This window comes from Falco rusticolus, chromosome 10 (assembly GCF_015220075.1).
Source record: "Falco rusticolus isolate bFalRus1 chromosome 10, bFalRus1.pri, whole genome shotgun sequence".
Classification (NCBI taxonomy): domain Eukaryota; kingdom Metazoa; phylum Chordata; class Aves; order Falconiformes; family Falconidae; genus Falco; species Falco rusticolus.
This window is the reverse complement of record NC_051196.1, coordinates 3,469,044-3,483,594: the sequence shown is the minus strand read 5'-3', so window position 1 is coordinate 3,483,594 and position 14,551 is coordinate 3,469,044. Positions and strand designations below refer to the sequence as shown.

At 43.7% G+C, this 14,551-nt stretch overlaps 1 protein-coding gene across 4 annotated transcripts in view; it reads left to right on the top strand.

The window, feature by feature from the left end:
• TSPAN4 (tetraspanin 4) overlaps positions 1 to 14,551 on the top strand; it is a 443,813-nt gene that overhangs the window by 109,004 nt on the left and 320,258 nt on the right. The window lies entirely within an intron of this gene.

Here is a 14,551-nt window from a genome sequence, read left to right as displayed (position 1 = left end):
AAGACTCACCCCGCTCAGGAGGTGGATATTTACTGGAGCGCAGGATTTGTGCATATGCCTGTTTTCCCAAGAGCAACGTCTTTTGCCTCTTTTTCTAGGTTGTTCTTGTTCCAAGCCTGCCTTTTTGCAGTGTGGCCCTACAGACAGTGTCAGGCCCCTTTTCCTATAGCTCTGCCTCAGTCCCTGTGCCCTTGATCTCTTAGCAACTTTTGTGTACCTTCAACCTAAAGTTTCTCTCCTGACCCCATCAAACACAGTATTTTCTTATCAGTTTCCCTGCCTTTGCCCAGCCAGTTGCAATTTCCTGCTCCCTCCCTTTATTCTTAAATTTTAGTTTGCTTTTCCCGCAACCCTTTCTGCTCTGTACAAGCTTTTTAAAAATGCTTTTGTCTTCATTCACCTGCCTGTCTCTCTCCGTGGCTGGTGGTTGATTCCTTTCCCTGGTTCACGTGCTGCTTCCTCTGCCTCAGTGACAGCAGGGATTGCTTGGAGCTCTCCCACATGCTTCTCTCACCTTTACAGTGTTGATATCCAGGTGTGGCTCAACCTGGAGCTGCTGTTGCAGGGCATCCTGCCCAGTTCCCCAGCCTGGTGTGAGCAAACTGCAGCTGGAGTCTTTGTAGGCGCGAGATATCCTGAAGCCTAATTAATGTTTGCAGAGCCTGTGCAGACTGCAGCATGCAATTGCAGATGCGAAGCTGCAGTATAGCAGCTGGATTATTCCAGAGTGTGTAAATTAGTCTTATTTGGGTGGTTTCTGGCTGCACACTGTTCCTTTTCAAAAAGGAAAAAAAGCTGAGATGCTACACGTATATAAGATGTGCTGCTGCCTTCTCAGGTAACGCAGGGCTCTGCTGCGTGCGTTAGCCCATTGTCTCGTTAACACTGAAGTTCGTTCTCTCCCCCTGACATTTGAAGACAGAGGGCCTGAGATACAGTAAATTGGTGCTGAAAATCATCTTTTCCTCCTTTGTTAAATGATATGATGACATGATAGCAGTTCTTTGAACAAGAAGGAAGATAATGTAAGGCTGAGTAGTGAAACTGGCTGATATTAGTCCAGTGGACAGAGCTTTGAGAACTATCCTAAAAGGAGGAAAAGTCAGAAACCAAGAAGAGGCTATTCCCAAGGAAAAAATATAGGGAATTGTCCTTATCTGTGGCAACAGAGAGGAGGGTCCTGTGACCCCTTGTTAGCCTGTACAAAGAAAGATGAATGTTTAGAGATTCCAGGTTGAGATTTGCTAATGGTTAATATATGCCTTGGGGATGACAGGTCAGACACTGTCAACAAGTTGCTGTCGGTGTCTGTGAGCATGTCTAAGTTAAGGATCTTGCTAGCACACTTTGTTTTGGAGTGAGATGCAAATGATTGAGGAGAAATTTGTAACTGAAGGGCAGTTGCAACCAGCGTGCACCCTGTCTCAGTGGTTGTGAGCTGCAGTCAGGAGTGCTGTTGCCATGGGAAGTATCCCAGAAGAGCATCAAGCATTGACAGGCACCTTAGGGATTGGAGGGCTTTCTCAGACAGTCAGTTTCTTGTTATTATAATCAAAAGTACTTTCTCCCCCCAGTACTTCCTCATCTGAGTGAATCAACAGTGACCCTTGGTGGTTAGAAAGACTCAGTGCCTGCTGGTCCATCATGCACAGTCTTCCCTTACTCAACCCGTGTATCTGTCTGCTGAGATCGTGAATCATGTGGCCACTGGCTAAGGCGTTGGGCATCTTATTTCACAACTGATCAGACTGATGTTTTAAGACAAAAATCTCCTCTAGCCAGTCCAGTTTGTGCATGGGAATCCTATTTTTTAGATGGAGGGTTTTGGCAGGTCACTTAAATCTCATCTTGAATATTTGGGTCATCACTTTGACACAAATTCCCCCACTGCTGATCTTACCATAGATCCATAGCATTGTCCTGTTAGAAGAAAAGCACAGGCACCGACTCGCCATCCCTCACTCCATACGAAGAGTTTTGGAAAGAGATATCCTTTAAGGCCCATTTGAATTCACAGAGATCAGCTCGGTGAAATTTAGCATCAGGCCACAACCTGTCGTTGTCTGTGACTTTCATTATAGACATCTGTCTGCTGCAACAGACTTCCTCATATCACCGTGTCTCGGTGTAACTATAAGGCGAAGACTCACAGTGAGTTGTTATTCTGATGGGTATAACTGATGCTGATGCTGATGCTATGTTTTTACAGTTCAGCAATCATTTCTATTCATTCTTGAACCTGGGCTATGCTTCAAAACAGAATTTAAGTAGAGTCACCACCTGTTCATTTTTCAGCCAGACAATCTGCTTTTTTTAATCTTTTAATAAAAAACCCACCTCTTCAGCAGAAGTCAATTTGTTTCCCTGACTGGCTTCTGATTCCTGGCTCATTTTCCAGCCAAGTGGCACCTCCTGTTCCTCCTCTTTACATCTTTGCTTCCGACTGCTCAGTGTAACGCTTAACACGTGATGTGGCATCGCTGGAAGCTGTTTAAGCTATTTGAATCCAACCATAGCAGAGTGAGAATGCAGATATGGACTCATGAGAAAACTAGATGCATAGGGTGAAGGCATTTCTATGAAACTTTCAACTTGTTCCTGCTTTTCAAAAGCAAGTTATTGTGAATATATATAAAACATCTGTATGGTGCTAGAGATTATACTAAACTTATACATCAAAGGCACAGATGTAGTGACTGTGTATAATGGTGCTTTCTGGGGACACAATTTCTGCTGCCCAATTTCAGACACTTAGAAGGAGCTACAAAGTGTTCCAGGACAGGCATTTGCTGTTGCTGGTACTAGTTGAGGATACAGTTTGAGTACATGATCTCTTCCATGTACCTGTGTTTATATCGCTGGGGAGCTGGACAGGAAAACTCTTGAGACCTTTTCAGCCCTCACCTTCAGTTGCGCTTTGGGTGTGCACACACACAGTGGTATAAAAACCATGGAGAGGTTTGAATAAAACTCCGTCTCGTCTCCTGACTTGCTTGAAAGCTACTGCTAGCTGATTCGGGATGTAATGCAACTTGGGCAATCATGGAGCTGGCCTGCATGTATCCACTCTTACTAAACTGCATTTAGAGAGGGCTTTGAGGCAGGCCAACAGTTTAAAAAAGAGCAACCCTGCCTTGCAAACCGTCAGCCGTGTGAGTAATTTGGGAAAGCTCCCAAAGAGGCTTGAAGAACAAGAGCCTTACCGCTTCGTACTTTGGTGTGAGTTCCCATTATTTCTTTTGCTACAGTTTTTTGCATTTCAGTCTGAACTCTCTCTGCTGGACCTGGCAAACAGTGGTTGGATAATGTAAGAAAATTAAGAGTTTGGGGGCTTTGCTGTCTGAGATTTGTATTGGAAGCTGCTGTTTGTGTTGCTCCATAAAATATGTGTGTATTTGCTGTGGCTCCAATGCAGGGGTCTACAGAGACCTGTGAGGGTGTCCTGTATTCTGAACTGTGATTTCCAGCTGGGTCATTTGGAATTTACGATTTTGTTGGGTTTATTTTTTCCATGATTTATGCTGTTGTGTGGTAGGGAGCCACTTAACTTTCAAATCTATTACATCTTAGAAATAGCACTTAGATTGCAACTAAAATTAAATAGTGAATGAATATGGGAGGAGTGCTTTCACTGGAAATTAAAGAAGATAAAATTTTAAAACCCTACAGTGATGTAAAAATAATTGTCCAGGTGCACTCTTTAGACTTTTAGTGGTGTGAAGTGCTTTTAAAGGACAGTGCATATGTTAATTATAGAGTGAATCCTTCATATTTATGTAATTCCTCTTGTCCAAGGCTGTAAAAACACTTAACAAAAGGTGATCAAGTCTTTTTTGCTGTACTTTTACAGAGAGATGTCTTGCCCTAGATCATGGAGCATGTCAGCCAGGGTGGCTCTTTCCTTGTGACTCATCCCCACTGCAGTTTATAACCCTAGGTAAAATCTCTCAGGGCATTATCTCCCTGCTGTGCTAAGGACAGATGACATGTGCCGGCACCACTCCTGGCACCCCAACACGCTGGAACAGGAGTCACACACTGCAGCTGCGCAGTAGCTCTCCACGGCGATTTCTAGCAGCTAAAAAGCATGAGAACTGCCTAATCTACAGCAGCACTCTGCACTATGTGGGCATTAGTGAAAAATCTTAAAAGTTTTTTTGGGAGAATAATCTCAACAACTTGTGAAGCATAAAGGTAGTCAGTTTGGGAGCTCATGTGAAATGTGAGTTGATGTGACATCTGTCAAATGTCACTTTCAGCCATTTGAAATGACCCTGTGAATCCTGGTTTTCAAAGAAGCGGGTAAATGATGAGACACACTGTAGCCTTGCAAATCCTCTTACTGGGAGGAGAACTCATCATTTGGCCTCACATGGGCAAACTGACCTGTAGGCTTTCACAAAATCGATAGGCTGTCCTTGTAAGCCTATTGTCCTTGAGGGAGTTCCTGCAGTTTCTCACCATCTTCAAACAGAACTTAACTGGAAGAAATGTCGATTAAACTGAAGCCCCTCCAGGGCAAGCTTTTGTTTATTACAAAGCACTGATGTATGAAATAACAGTGCTATAATCATCTGTAAATGAACCACGAACTAGAACATCCACAAGCATTTTATAATGAGATGTGTTCTCTAAAGTTTCACTTGGCCAAAATAAATCAATAGTCCATGGAGTGCGCTTTTATTTTAGTCCTAAATGTGCAAAAGGCAGTTTTAAGTGGTTCTGCTTTTGAGAGCACAGACTTTAAAACTTCCTGACTCTAGCCATTTTCAATGCCTTAAGTTGTGCACTAAGTAAGTAGTAATAAATTTCCTGAAAATGTAGTAGGTCTTTCATCTTTATCTGCTGTGAGTTATTCAAAGGAGGAAAATAATTATGGCTCCTTGTTCCAAGGAGCATTGTTCAGTCTACCAATGTTTAATGACTTTTCGTTTAAATAGATCTCATCACTTTTGAGCCATTTGTTGTTTGTCCAATGTGCTTAAGAAGGCAAAAAGACAAGAACAAGAGAAAATAGAGGTTGCTCTGAAGTGTATGTTGATGTTTCAACACAATGATTGGACAGTAGAGGAATGACTAGTTTTGTTGCTTTAGACATCTGTAGATCAGTTGTCGTATCATCAAGACTATAGAAGCAAAGAATCACCTTGTGGATAGTATTCACTTACCAGTTTGCTGTCTCTGCAAGGGTGAGTATCTTCTTGCAAGCCTTCACACTTTGCTGCTTATGAGCTTCAACTGCTCCTTTCCCCTAGCCTGTTCCTTCACACCACAAATTCTTCCCGTAGCTGCCTTGGTCTCTGATTCTATCTATCCCTTTCCCTATCTCACTTCTAATACAGTCCTTTCATTTTTCACCTCTTCATTGCAAGCCACCTTTGTCTACGTCTGGTGAGTCCTTTCCTTTTGACTGAAAACGTGTAATAGGCTCAGAATACCCCACCGCGCTCCACCCCAAATTCATTCCTTCTCCCATGCCCTATGATTTCTTTTTGGGTCAGTAGCCTTGCCCGCTGCTAAACACAACTCTCTCTCTTCATGGGTCAGATCCTTTCCCACAGCCTTCTTTTTGGTAAAGAACTTCACCATGGTCTCCCGAGAGTAACAGCAAGAGAGGATGATGTATACAGCACATCTGCATGGTGCTTTCCTAGGACTGGGGTACTGTGGTCCTACATAAGCCTGCAAACCCTTGGTGGCCATAGCTGAATTCACTGCCTACAACTTTTCTACTACAGAGTATCTTGAGAGGGCAGAGAAATGCTCTGCTTCAGATGTCTGGAATGTTCAGTAGCGTTGTATGCATTAGATTTAAATTGGTTAAGGAGGCTGTACCCCTTCCTGTTATTTGAACTAGGTCAGATGGACTTGTCTGCATCCATGTTACATCCTGCCAAGGTCTCCTTTTTTGTGTCATGCAGAGGAAGCTCCTGTTCTTCCTGAGCGGTGCCAGAGGCTGTCCCAACTTGCCCTGTGCTGACAGGGCATCTAGTGCGTGAAAGGCAGTGCTGGAGTGGTGGTGGGTAACTGCACTGCTTTGATGTCTCCGAAGCTTGGAACAGGCTTTGTGCAGGACTGATGCGTGTGCTTAACACTGACAAGGGTGCAGAAATGTACTTTGCACTTAAGCGTAGAAAGCTGACAGGCTGCAGCAGGTTTTAGTTGTAGCCCTGGTATTGCTGCATACCAGGATATTAAATGTTTTCAATTCTAATGAACACTGTTTCATTAAAGTGTTGCTTTGCTGTTTTTAATGAAACTGTACGGAGCTCTTTTCATCTGCCTACCTAGGATCTGCCTGTAACGCGTGGTGGTTCTCTCTTGATCGCTGAGGCCTTCTAGTCGTTTTAAGTTTAAAGGAGTATGGTGTTTGTGGTAGAGGTGGTGGCAAGTTGCTTCTCATCTAAACAAGTGAACTCCCCCTGATTTGTTACTGCTGGATCCTTGCTGGGAGAATGTAAGTCATAGCAAGGTTGCCGATGTCAAATAAATAAATTCATGACAGAGGAATTTATGGTCCATCACAGAAAAAAAAATGGGAGCTGTGATTTATATATTTATTTGCTTTAATAAATATGAAAAATTAGTGTGACTTTATTCATAGGAGCCCTGGCAGTGAGCGATGATGGTGCAGTCTGTACATACCTGCCCAGTAGATGAGTCTTTCCTGGGAAAAAACTTGTGGACAAGGAGCAGCATTTTAAATATACAGGTGTATGTGTGTGGGATGGTGTTTGTATGACAATATACCTTGACAATAAATGTAAGTACCTATGAGTAGGAGACAGATCACCTGTTTCTCTTGGACTTTTTAGGTAGTCCTGCTTTTTTGTTGCTTGGCCTTTGGTGCAAGCCAGTGTGCTGTTCCCAGTCCATGCTGGTTCTGTTCTTCCTGTGACACAATCTCATCATTGGTACAGCATACCTGGAGATTTACACATTGATCAGAAGGCAGAGGAGGGGAATTCTGCTCCCCCCTCCCGCCCCCGCCAACTTGCCATAAGAAAATCAAGTTGCTCCAATGTCTAGAACATCACATGGGAAACATGCCAGCTCATGGACACAGAGCACATCTGGATTGTAGGAAGGCTGGCATCCTTTGGGGGCTGGTGTGTGCACTCTGTGATGTGTTGTCATTGCAAGAGATTCTGGGGCAAAGCACTGCTCTTTGGGGAGAACGGCAGAATTGCTTTCCACATCCTTGGTTCCTGTTCCAGGACATAGGCAGCATACCTGACTTGAAGAGCGAGGGTTTTGGGGTGGAAAGGGGATAGGAAAAGGGGGCTACCTTATGCTAGAGGCCTGTCAACCTCAAACATACAGTCTGCTGCCTAGCTTTGCATTTTTGTGCTGTTGCTGAATTACAAATGGAGAAATATCTGTGATGTTGTACCATATAAAGAATGGAAGATACGGATTCACATCTTCAGCTGCATGCTACACTTGATTTAAGTTCTCATACCTGGGTTTCTTGGTAAAATTACATAGTATATTTAACTTTTCTGAAATCTGAGAGAATTTGGTATTTTTTGGCTCATCTATGTTTACGTCCACATAACCTGGGATGGAAGAGAAGGTTGAGAAAGTTGTAAGGGTATGGAAAGTGGAGATCACAGAAAAATTGTATGCTAGGAGTCACTCTACAAATGTTACACAAAAGCTACGGCTTATTTCCTTTATGCTTAACTGGGATAAAGCGGTTTAGATTCACTGATGCCAGCTGCAGTAGTAGCTGGTAATGATTTGGTCTCTTATTTGGGAGGGGGGGAAGAGGAAAGAGAACAACCACCTTCACTGAAAGCTGTGGTGGGTTTTTTTTGGGTTTTTTTGGTTGGTTTTTTTTTGTTGTTGTTCAAAAGGAATCATCTCAAAGGATAAGGAACATTTCAGGTGATGTCTTCATGGTTTTTTGGGGTGCCTTCACTAGCTGTTTTCAGGTAGTCATCGCAGCAAATTCTCTCTGAGCTGATTCTGCGGTTTCTTGAGCGCTGCCCATCACAGATTTCTTCTTAGAGTGTCTTTAGCAGAGAGGTTAAACAGGGTAACACACGTTGAGACTTTTCAATCCTCTAGATGCTAATGCTCTGCTAGTATGGTTCAGCAGAAGGACTGATGTATTACCTCTCCTCGTCTTTCACTTGAGATGGGTAACTACTGAAATGCCTTTATTAAATAGCAAACAAAAGGCGGGGACTGGTACTTGGAGAGGAAATCGGGCCATGGGACCAATACCTTCCAGCTGTGACAGGCTCTCAGCACTGCCTGCTGCAGCAGCCAGAGCTTTATCGTGCATGTGAGACCAATGCATCTAGATCCTACCCATGTATTTTTCCTGTGATGCCTTTTGGTATTTGGCTTTATACCCAGCACCATTTACTACCCTGCTGTCTCCTGGGTTTAGGGAGAGAAAACGTGTTCTGGCCCTCTGGCATGAAACGGGACGTTTAACAGGGATGGTTTCTAGCGCTGATGCATAGTTTTATCATCAGCAGTGCAGACTGAAGTTACGGAGGGTGAGTGCCGGTTTTAATTCCTGATTTGCAGTCATTTTGAAGGCTTATGGCTTATATGGTATGACAGATGTAACATGGGATTCTTTTTTATAAAAATAGTGAGGATATATCCTCCTAGCGAGGTGCTCCTTCTGTGTCCAGGTTTGGGCTGACTAAATATGCTCTTTCATGGAGCACTTACTTCCTGGGGGGTAATTTCTGTTATTGTCATTGTTAATAAGAAACTGCTAATTAGGGATCAGTCCCGACTCTTTCCAAGAAGTGCCCTGTGTGAACTGCATGTGGAAAATATGGATGTAAGCTTGGAATTTTGAAAGGCCACTTCTGAGGTGCCCCAAAAGATCTGATAATCTCAGTTTTGGGGCATAGCAAATGGCTGAAAGACCTACAAGGTCTCTTAGACACTAAAAATCAACACAAGTCTTATTTATACATTTTGGTTTGTGAAATCTAATCTTATGCACACTAGAGCATACATTACACTTGACTCGTTTGAGATGTCCCTGGACAATGCCAGTAAGGACTGCAATGGGTGAACTGGTGGATAGGCAAGCTGGGGCTCATGTTTTACATACTGTGCTTTATGGAGGGATGCTCCCCTGCTAGCTATGCCACATCTTTAAAACATTGGAGTGGACTCACCTGGCTTCTACCTTCTGTACTAATTGGAAAGAGGCCGTTTCTGAATTGTATTACCTTTTGCGATAGCATTTGTAAAGTACTTAAACGACACATTTACAATCGCTCTCTTTTTTAAATTTAAATCTTCCCTGTTCAGATAGTCACAGCTCAAAAGTCCTGCTCAAGGCAAAAGCACACCATAAAACCCTAATGCAAGATAAATGGGCCTCCTGGCTGCTGAGCAGTGAGGACTGGATCTATTTGAATAGTTCACACAGACTGCATTTTTCATTGCCTTTAGGCATCTCTTATAGATCTTTCATTCTCTTTTTTATGTTGTTCCTTCTCATGGTTATTATAGTCCAAAAAAAGTTAACCAACACTTATCTAAGGTGCAGAAACTACTGTAGATAAGGATTTGTTGAGTTTCCCTACCAGCTTTGACCAGGGTTATTGTACACCTACGGGCATGGTTTAGAAGCCGGTTTTGAGTTGACACCAGTTAGATTAACCTAGCTCCTCAGTGCAGGAGATAACTAGCAATACAAAGATAGGTGTTGCAAGTGTACCTCTCTTTATAGTGAGAGTAACCTTGGAGGTGGTCAATGCCAGTAGGCTGACTGTCCAAGTTCACGTAACTCCTCAAATCTCCTGAGATGGGAAAGTGAAGAAAGTTAGTGTTGGGAGGAGCCGGCTAATCAGTGCTTTTCAGGTAGTGGAGGATTCTGCATTTACGCTTAATCTCTTTCTCACTTTTAAATCTCATTTCATGCCAATACTATGGGGGAAAGATTTTTGGAATTCAACATGAGTTGCTTCTTTGTGCTTCTTTAAAATCTCTGAAGTTTCTAATTGCTCATCACTAGTGAAAAAACATGACTAGTATTTTAAAATCCTAATAGTTGTGCTTTTCCCAGACTCCTGTGTTCACAAAATAATCTGTTACAAAACCTGATGCGGTACCCTTAACAGTTATTTTTCATGCAGTTTTGTTTTATGTATATATATGTGGCCTTTCATACTCCTAGTGGACATGCAGGTGCTTTTGATGAAGTGGGCAGCTGTCTTTGAACTATTTGAAATCACTGAACAGATGCATGACTGCCACACATCAGCTCGGTGCAAGGCATCCCTCCTGTGCAGCATAAATCAGGAGCCTTCAGAAGCAAATATACAGTGCTAGACTTCTCGTTTTCTCATTTATCTTTGCCACATTGTACCCCCCTGGGGGGGATAATATTTTGATGGGTGAATAAAGTACCATTAACTTTAACATTACCATCAATCATTATGACAAAGGAGGACAAGTAGTCTTTGTACCTGGTCTTGCCACTTGTTTAGTCATCAAAACCTTTGCAAAAGGAGTGTTAAACTCTACTTTATTAAGGCATGGGTCTGTGATACAGTTTTTTGGACAGCAATACCTGTTCTAGCTACTGCTGCTGCTACCTTGCACCCTTAAGGCATAGCAGCATCTCCATCCATTGTTCTGTGCAACTGCACATACTGCCACCCTGCTCAGGGCACCAACTTGGCTCACCTTTTTAGAGAAAAAAACAATAGAGAACACATTTTGGGGGGGAGGTGGTGAGAAGCTAGTTTTTCTAAAGCTGCCTCAGTTTCCTGGTCCTCTTCACTGCCTGGCTTTGTGAAGAGCTGACCTGGCAGCCACTGAGAGGAGCGGGCTGGGCAGAGGGCAGGCATACCTGTGGGGTGGGAGAAGAAGGGGAATGGTTTTAAGCCAGCATTTTCAAAAAGCAGTGAATTGTACCAGGAAATTAAACCTAATTTGGTAACCTGTGTAAATGTTGGTAACGCTTCAGTACCAAGGATGTAGAGTAGCCAGGATCCTTTGTTGACAGCTTTCGTAATAGCCCTTTTGTTTTATCCTTGTTGAGATGACTTCTTGAGGGGAGAGCGATCCTCATGAGAAGGGGGGGTGTTGCAGTGCAGCAGGCACGCTGGGCTGTGGGCCAGCACTGTCAGGGAGTCGGGATGTTCACGGGCTTGCTGCAGGTCTGCTGCTCAGCTGAGAACGGGGGCAGCACCAGCTAATTTCTATCAAAGGTCTTTTTCAACAGTAGCCTTTCACGATGACGTAGTACAAAGAATTCTTCAAATACCTTTCCTCTTCCTTTTGCTTTCAGAAAGTCACTGCAGATGTGGCAGATTATGGCTGTGCTTTTCAAAGGGATTACTGTACCTCACAGATGGAGAGATTATTCACTATCTATTGGCTGTGGGTTATAATTTTACTGGTTTTTTTCATTTGAGCTGTCCCTTAAGCATAGCTTTTCCCTCCAAGAAAGTGGGGCAAATGATGAGTGGATTCTACTGCACTGGCATTTACTAAGTTGCTGCTTAGGGGCAATTTTCTTGCTTGCTCCTTGGGTGAATGTGGTACAATAATAGTCTTTAATCTGGTAGAAAAACAAAATATCATGCTTCCCCAGAGTTCTTCCTGGGTAGCATTCTCAATATGCACAAACACTTATGAGCCCATGCACGGAAAAGTTTTCCAAAATAATGCCCCTTTATAGTATGTTAGGAGTTGAGGTCAGGATGTGGCAACCCATTTCCAGGAAGCCCCAGTGAAGAAGCGCTCTTTACCTAGCCATATAATTGGCTTGTGTTGCTCACAAAGCTCACTCTCCTGCTAAAAAGGCACCCATGGAAAGAAATCCTTCTGTGGTAGGTTTGGAAATTTTATGTACTGTTCTAAGAGGACAAATCAGAAGGGGTCTGGACAAAGCAGAAGACAGTAATTAACAGTAGGAAGAAGGTAAATAGGATGAATGTAGGCACCTGATCGCCTGACTCAAGAGGATGGTCAGTAAAAGTAAGAAACTACAAGACAATGTATAGAAATTCAAAGTCCTGCAAAGCAGCTGGCCTCTGAAACTCTTTGCCACCACCAGACAAGGAAACCAAATAGCCAGGACTCAGAAAGGCACTAAACTGTGCTGGAAAACTGTAGAGGAATGAAGCTGGGTTAATTAGCATTGATAATATACAGCTGTGGTCGGCTTCAGGGGCGGCGCGTTGGCCGATGTAGCTAAGGTGCAGCTGTGGCTGGTTCTGTGAAGGGGTCGAGAGCCAATGAAGGGAGAGCAGCCGAGGAAGAAGAGAGAGAGGAAGAAGCAAGAGGAGAGAGAATGCACGCCCGAGATGAGGAGAAGGCAGCCGAGGGACTGGCATGAAGAGTGTGCTGGGATGAGGTGGTAACAGACCTTGTTGCAGCTCGATAGTTTGGAGAGTGCTGCGACAAAAAACAGGCTTGTCAGATACAGTGGGGAATACTATAGCTCACCGAGACTGTAGGAAGGGATACAGTCTCCTAGGTTTCGGAGTCTGGGCTAAAGTCTTGCTGCTGTGGATTCAGAGGACCCTCCCTGGGAGCAGGTTATGCCCTATTCGAAGAGCTGAGATCTGCTTGTGGTAGCTGCTGGTGGGAGGCAGTGTGCTTCCCAGGACAGAGGGCTCCCCGGGATCGCTTGTCAGCAAGCAGCAGGGTAAGGATGAAAAAGCCTGGGACCCTCTACTTCCTTCACCACTGGCTCAGACACAGTCAAGGAAAATGAGTTCTTCCTTAACTGGGGATAAGTCGCGGATGGAGAAGCTTGGTGACAAAACCATTAAGGTGACCTGACTTAGCTGGATCTGCTCTGAGCAAGGGGCTGAAATGCGTAACCTCCAGAGGTCCCTTCCAACCTAAATAATTCCACGTATCTGAGCATGTGAGTTACCACACAACCCTGGAAATGCTATAGCTGCAACTGTTTGCTTGTGACTACGTTTAGGCGATGGTTTTTTGTTTTGTTTCTTTGTTATTCTCTTGAGGCATACCCAGCGTGGGTTTCTTGGCTTAGCCAGGGACGTCAGCCGCCACATCTCCGTCATCTCCCTTTGCTGTTGGGGGGGGAAGGGATCCTCAGTTCAGTGTGAGGTGTTCAGGCTCCTGCAGCTCCTTTCTTTGCATTGATGATTGAGGGTGTCTGAGGAAGGCAGACAGCTAGCTGAGAGGCCTGGACCTTCCTTTCCCCCTTCCTCTCCCTGACTTTCTTTGCTTTTGATGCATGTTTTTCTGAATTTCTTATCTGGAACAGGAGCATTTATTAGCTGATCTGTCAGACTTCCCATACTCTTACTTTCTCCACACTTTTTCTTTCTCTGCCCTTTTTTCTTCTCTGTCCCTTGTAACCATGCTAATCAACTAAGGTAATATTAATTCTTTAATAGTGAGTGTTGAAATCTGTGGAATTGCCTTGTGCCGCTTTGCGTGGCTGGATGGTGCATTACAACAGCTGACCAGGTTTTGAAATCTTGAGCGCTGCGAGTTGAGTAGAGCAACCTGGTTCAAGGGAGCTGTGTTAGTCTGCCGAGGATGAGCACAGGTTGTAACCTGATGACTTTGAACAGCATTTTCCATGTTGGCTGATAAATTTTTCGAGACTTTACCCCAAAGAGAGGAATGGATCCATGCCATGTCTAAAAAAAAATATTAATAATAATCAAGAGAGAATTTGCATGCCCAAATGTAGATGTTTTAAGCACTTGAATTTCCATGTTGAAGCTCATTGTTTCCAATTCAGCCCGCAGAAGACCCCATAGCCAGTTTCTATCTGACCATTGAATCCATCCTTTGAAGCAAATCATGCAGCACAAGATCCATCATGCGCTCTCAGCATATGGCACGACAGAGCATTTTGCTGTTGCAAACCAGCCCTGCCATACCCTGCCTCCTTCCTGCATAGTACAGTTTAATACACAGCAGAGAGGAGTTAGCTTCCCAGTGAAGATCTGGAAGAAAAACATTGGCCTGGCTGGAGGTACATGGGCAGCGATCACGAATGTGCTCGAGCCGGGATATTTCTCTGGTCCTTTCTGCATGTGCACCAGGGGAAGGCTTGGCAAGCGTTTGTCTGCATTGAGATTCTGAACCAGACTCACAGCCATCACAAATAGATGATCCCAGTCTCTGGCTGAGCTGGCAATGATGGATTGAAACCCTTGAGATACAAGACTGAGCAGATGTGAGTGACCTTAACTGACTCAGAAATGAAACCTTATCTGCATCGAAGAGGGGGTTCAGCTCATCACTTGCTATTTTGAACAGCAGGAAAGGAGAAAGGTACAGAAACTAGCCCCAGGTAAAGCTTACCAACAGAAGGCAGCTAGGAAGGAACTTGGCCAACTTTTAATTTTTTCTTTATTTATTTATTTTTAAATCCAACCACCAGAATGCTAACAAATATTTAAAATGTCATGTGGGTTTTTTTGGTTGTTTTATTTATTTATTTATTTGTTATTAAACTATTCTTCCTTCAAGTATGTATTCCCAAGGCTGTGCCTGTTCAGGTTTTGTGTGTTTTCCATTTTCTCTTCTCTTTGCCCTAATGTGTTTAGGGCCGAGTTCT